This window comes from Euprymna scolopes, chromosome 15 (assembly GCF_053919585.1).
Source record: "Euprymna scolopes isolate OS-2025 chromosome 15, ASM5391958v1, whole genome shotgun sequence".
Taxonomy (NCBI): Eukaryota; Metazoa; Mollusca; class Cephalopoda; order Sepiida; family Sepiolidae; genus Euprymna; species Euprymna scolopes.
The window spans coordinates 88235436-88242039 of record NC_136496.1 but is presented as its reverse complement, the minus strand read 5'-3'; the positions used below and the strand labels follow the sequence as shown (position 1 = coordinate 88242039).

At 33.2% G+C, this 6604-nt stretch overlaps 1 long non-coding RNA gene across 1 annotated transcript in view; it reads left to right on the top strand.

The window, feature by feature from the left end:
- The window catches only part of LOC145293970 (uncharacterized), a 45087-nt gene extending 41986 nt beyond the window's left edge, over positions 1 to 3101 (top strand). Inside the window, exon 2 of the long non-coding RNA XR_013869800.1 lies at positions 2910 to 3101. This is a non-coding gene — a long non-coding RNA (uncharacterized LOC145293970). The remainder of the gene's footprint in view (positions 1 to 2909) is intronic.
- Positions 3102 to 6604: the final 3503 nt, after the last annotated feature.

Sequence of the window (6604 nt, the reverse complement as noted above, 5' to 3'; positions counted from 1 at the left end):
GCGAAAGGCAGCGAGAGAGAGAGAGAGAAAAGCGAATGAAATGAGTCTAACACAACATTGCAACTTTTTAAACAACACTTTTAATAGATAATACTTTACAAGTCGGGATTATATCAGATTGAAGTAAAGTTCTGTTCAGTCGTAGGAAGCTATCATCCCCGGCATTACCTCCACCTTTGGTAGAAGGAATTGGTTGCCTGATGTGCTCTTACCGGCGAATGACGACGAGTGCAATCACGACAAATTCTGTACACATCCACAGAACCCATACATACGTTAAACTGATGCAGTGATGCAGTCAGTAACGACCTATTGGTACCTCCAACGCGCGCCACAGTTTTAACCCCTCTGTATATAACACGATGTAACTGTAATTTAATTTAATATAATCATCGTAACTTTTTTACCATTTAAAAGAAGAAGCTTCAAATAAACTGCTAATATTTTTAAAAAATTTTTTACAGCATACAAAAATAATGAAAATGCGAGACAAAAATCGTGTTTACATTATCGACGCTTTGTTTTAAAGTGATGTTTTTGAAGCCGTAGATATACCCCTGTTTTAAAAATCTAGCAAAAATCAAATACTCGTCATATTTTTATGAAATTTTCGATATTTATTCATTATTAAATAAACTTACATAATAAAAGTAGGTTTCGTTAAATATATTACAGGAAATTGTTTTTTGGTGTTCTACTGTTCTACCCTCCTCCATATTTTATGTTACGAAAACTAAACAAAATAAATATAGGTCGATAAAAATTTCAACATTTTTGGAAGCTGAAAAGATTTTTAAAAAATGGTACTCAAGACATTAAAAAAATGAAAATATCGAGAAAAAAAAAAAAAAAAAGGGTTATATTGGACTGACGATCTCCGAAAAAAGGTTATTTTGGACTGATGATCTCCGAAAAAAATTTCATTTAATTTGATCGAGTAGTTTTTTACAGCGGGAAAACACGTTTTTATGAGAGCGCGTTGAAGTCAACCATTATGAAATTTTTGACATGCTACGGGGAGATAACTCAATTTAAAGCACCGACACTCCCTCCCCATCTTTAATACTAGCTTTTTTTTCCTAAAAATCGAACCTTTTGCTCGGTAGCATAACAAATTGTTTTTTCACTGTAAAAAAACAAAACTACTTAATGAAATTAAGTGAAATTTTTTTTCGGAGAACTTCGTTCCATAACGGATACGTACAATGTAACCCTTTTCCCCGATATTTTCATTTTTTAATGTCTTGATTAAACTGTATAAATACCAAAAAAATAGTAATTTTCATGTGTATATAAAATCCCATTATTTTTTTCACTTACCTTAAAGTTGTAAATAAAATTGGACATAAAATCAATATTATTATGTTAAAAAAAAAAAATAAACACTTTTTCTTGATGATTTTTTTTCTCGATAAAATATCATATTAATTGAATTAAGACAACAAAAAAAAAGGGACAAACCACATGGCCAACTTAAACCATGAGAAAATATTGTTGAAATTTAAAAATTTATTATTAAATGTCGAGACGTCCGTCCATAGTGATCTAATAATTATAACATCATAATCTACACGTGCGAGCTTAAGTGACCGACTTTTATTTTAACTTTAAAGTGTTTAACAATAAGAACCAAGTTCTTAAAGGGGCTAACATGATTATCATAATAATTTTAAATACCTACAGACACTAGTGTTCCATCCTTCCAGGAATCATCAGGATCCAATGTTGCCCAGTCATAAAATATGCTTAAATATGATATTTTAATTTATGCAGATTTCATTTAAAGCCAATTCTTAATTGATTATTATATTGTATATAGCCGTGTTTAGTTAGTGAGGCAGTTAAGCCGGAATTGAAGAGAGAGCCACGAGTTAAAGCTCTCTGGAATAAAGCTGAGCAGTTCTTCAAAGATGTACAAATGAAAGAATGTTGTGAATTGTTGTCATTTTTACCTTATCACTGCTGACAATAGCAAGTGAATGTCACTTTGTTTTTTATGCCCTTTCTCTTTACCGTCTAGCCAAGAATAGAGACACATCAACCTGTTAGGCGAGAACTTCCTATGAAAAACAATACTTCAACTTGTTCAGTGAGGACCTTCTCTAGATAACAGTACATACAATGATCCTATTGTATTTTTATATTGTTGAGTCTCAAGAACACAAGAATTTTTGTGACCAATGTGTTAGAACAATTATATGATAAAAAGCGAGGCTACCGTGTTGTAGCTGTTAGAACTTTGTAACCGAGCGCAGCTGACTCTCCGCTTGATTGCACAGCCCTCATCACTCGTTGGAGTGGCATACAAGGACTGTATCACCTTGTGTTACATTGTTACAAAGGCTCAAACTACAATATCTGTTTCATTCTCGTTCAGCAGGGAAGAAATCCTCTAGATTGGAGTAATTTTTTTTTCCATCTCAATCCAGAACATCCTATTTTGGGAGGCGGATTTTTTCCACATTAAAAACCAATTTTGTGTCAAACTTTACTCTCCTGAGGAAGTAAATAATTAGGGATTAGTGAATGGATATTAATGAATATTTTTACTGATTCCGATACGATTACGGATTCTGTTCTAAATTCCCGATTCCGATATAATGACCAATTCCAATTCTTTTTAAATTTCTAAATATTTGACTTGAGGATGAGGAAATTACTTTAAAAACCCACGTAATATGTGCATATAATGTTGCAAATATAAAAGTACACTTGTAGGAGTGATCTATAAGTTTTAGTTTTGCTAATAATTTAAGAATCAATAAACACTTATCATTTCATATTTAATACGAGTCATGCAAAATTAAGTTCTAAACAAATAAAAACCATTAAAAGAATCGTTTTTTGAAAAATGGACACAATTTTTTCCGATTCCGATACTTAAAAAAATTCTGATTTTTTTTTTTCAGTTTCCAATTCTGATTCTGATTAATCGTCCCAACACTGTTAGGGATACTAATTAAAATGAAAACCAACAGCAAGCAAATTGGATCTTGGAATCAACATGCAGAGGAATCAGCAGCCGCCCAATTCACATCAATATGAAAAACAATAAAAAGAGAAAAGCAGTTTTAATAAAATAAGCTCTTTGTTTAACTTGAGGCTGATTCATATGATCGTTTTTTTTATTTTATTGATTTATTTTTTTTTTTTTAATATTGGGTCACAACTTATCAAGGTCAAAAGTCATTTGGGGATGAGATGAAATGATTGTCATTTGTAAGATGAGGTACACTATGGGAGTACTAACACTGCTTAATGTTAATAACTATGAGAAGAATTTGCTGACATTGGATTTGAATATTACTAATTTGTATTTAGCAAGGAAGCAGCCCAGTAGTAATGTGTTCCGTAGTTGGAAAGCCATTACAAAGAAGTTTTGTCCATGAAAATTCCACTTGACACTTGGCACATGGAGCAAAAAAGTATTGTTTTTATTGTGGTTGTAAATCGAGTTCTTGCTTTGAATGTCTTACCAGGAGAAACCAAAGATTGGAGCTCAGTCGAGTATTTTTCATGGAAATAACAGTACAGTAGAGAGAGAGAGAGAGAGAGAGAGAGAGAGAGAGAGAGACTAACAACATCTCTTCTGTTAGGAAAACGTTTGTAGGAAAAGAAGAGATCACTTCTCTGACCTGATTTCAAAGTAGATTTTGTATATTATCAGGGCAGGAAAAGGTGGTCTTAACGGCACCTCCCCAGATGTCGCAGAAGCACTCCATCTTCCAAGTTGTTAGACACAACACAAAAAAGCAATGGACAAAGAAAAATGACAAACAGGTGTGGGGGTCATATTTAAGAGATAGGATGGGAACATTCGTATTGATGAGGGGAAGAGCCATTTATACCATTTTACCATTCTGTGATTCTTATAACATATATTAGCGAGGAGAGAGATATGAGATGCACATTCTTGGGAGAGTTACATAAAGTTCAAAGTTCATATTAAGGATGTTTCACACATTACCTTTTGCTGTTGAATGATGACATGACAAAGTTTTACAAAAACATGATGATGACTTCTTTATTATCGGATCGACCGGTCGAATGATGATGACGTCAAGGAATTCAAAGTCGTTCTACATAATTAAACGTTCTCCCTTCGCTTCTGAAGAAGAGAAGACAAAGGTGATAAAGACTATGGAAATAACATTGTGGTCGGTGATGTTGCTGGTATCACGTAAGAATTAAAACTGTATACAAAAATATTTTTCTTTGGTTAGAAAAGTATAAATTATAAAATGGCTCCATTCAATTGTTGCCACAGAAGCATTGAGTATCTGGTCAGATTGAATACAATATTAATAGTTGAAGAGTAAGATTGGAAAAGCGCTTGGAAACTTTGATCATTTCTCAAACAATCCTCATTAGATGTGGGTGACATCACCCTCTTTGTTTTCGTGTTTACAACTTAGCACTTCTATCGAAATCAAATGTTTAATCTTTGAATAATTCAGCCAAAAATCAAGACATGTAATTTTTTCTGTGCACATGAACCAATCAGATTTCATCACGGCATTTTCATCATCAGCAGTCGATCAGGCTGTATAAACATGGGTGTATTTTCATTCAATCTATAATCAGGGTTTTGTGCATGGCTGTATTGCTCAATGAGTTGTGACTTCCACCAATAACCCTACAGAAATCCTTGTCAGACGACACTGCACCATTTCACCACTACAATGACGAAAGTCACTAGCAACAGAGGTGATGATAATTAAGTGGTTAACAACATGGACTGATAACCTGGGTGTGTCAAGTCTGACGCTAACCTGTTTTGCAGAAACACTTTCTCTTAAGGATGTTGACTACCTTAACATTGTGTCTCCCGTAAATCCCGGATGTTTTTCTAGAAAGAATTCTTATTAAAAAGATATTGAGGAAACCAATGCCAGCAATAATCATCTGATTCATGCAAAATGAACGACAGACGCTCAGCAACAGTAACAATAAAATTATCATCAGTAGCAGCAGCCCTAGTTAATTTTTTTTTTTTTTGAACTGTAATAAAACTGTTGTTATTCGACAGTTTATTGATTCCTTGAAATTTCTTTTCCGTTAACATCAGATGTGATCTGGACAAAACTCTGGGGTTACAACAGCTTTTTTTCTCTCCTGCACAATTTTTGGATCTGACCATTGGCTAATAGACCAGGAACCGCATAGACTAGGTTCAGACAGCAAACACATATTCAAACTTTATGCTCTTTGGTATGCACAAACTAGCAACTTGCACACAACGCTTTGTTGAAATTCATGGGATGTAATCTCTTTATTTCACATCTAATTTTATCTTTAAGCTCAGGCTTAAAGAATGAAATCAGATCCTGAACAGTAAAAGACTCAACTTCATAAAAATGGCTAGGATTGTGAGAAATAAAATTTGTTTTTCCTTATTCTGTGACAAACTAATGTTATCAATTACAGATGGAACTTCTAGCAAAATTGATTGCTTGGGTGTTTGTGTAGACTGGGGATCTTTTAAACCAATGCGTTATTATTACATACTTACATGTAATGTCGAAATTAGTATAAATTCCAAAAATTATGAAAAATGATCCAGTAAAATATGTGCAAGATAAAATTTTAACAAAAGATCATCCACAATTACGTTCTTTAAAAATGTGTTTAAAAATGGCAGACCTTTATTTTAAGTCAATTTAAGTCAAAGGGAGATAAGTCAGTTTATCATACTGAATTGGTTACACAACTCTTCCACATTAAAACATACAATAAAACTTAATAATTCGATGAATTATATTTTTACTTGTAATTATTTTTCTACTAGATCATTTTTTTCCAATTTTGGGAAATTACACTAATTCTGACATGACGCGTAAATGCGTGATAATGTTTTCACCTGAAATGTGTTGGTTTTAGACAGATGGATGTCAACAACAGCATGCATAGTGACAAGCAAGAAAGATAACAACCAAACAAGATCCACAGAGTTTTATTAGTATACAGAGATATGTTATAAATAAACATGTGATTACAAGAAAAATACAAAGGGTTTAAATTTATATATTTTTATTCTTAGTTTGGTATTGAGATATTAGTAATGACTTCCTGTTGGCCAGTTGACAGTACTACTGTATTGTTGGGTCGTCTGTCGTAATGGTTGGTTAGCTTGTCAGTTCATGGTGCTTCTATGTAGATAGACTTCTGTGAACTGGGGAGCAAGTGTGTTTAGCACAACGGTGTGACTGGCTTGATGTTCAGAACCATAGCGTTTTCATCACATGCTGAACATCTCTATATATATTGATAATGCATAGACATAGCTGTAGACATGCAACAAACTGACGTGCTGACAACAAAATGGCCGCTGTTCGATGTCATATGTGTTTCTTCTCTACACATTTATCATTCAGTGATTATCGCTTTAACAAAAACACTTAACCATTTCACATCATCCCCAACACATTCGCCGACAATTTCTGAAAACAATTGGTGGTTGTAAAGATAGAGGCGACAGATCGATTTTTTTAACTATGTTATTTTAAGCAAAAACAATATTACCTGATTAATTGCCATATCGAAAATAGTAATATATCCAAAATTTATGAAAATTCATTGAGTAGATTGGTTGGTTGGTTGTTTT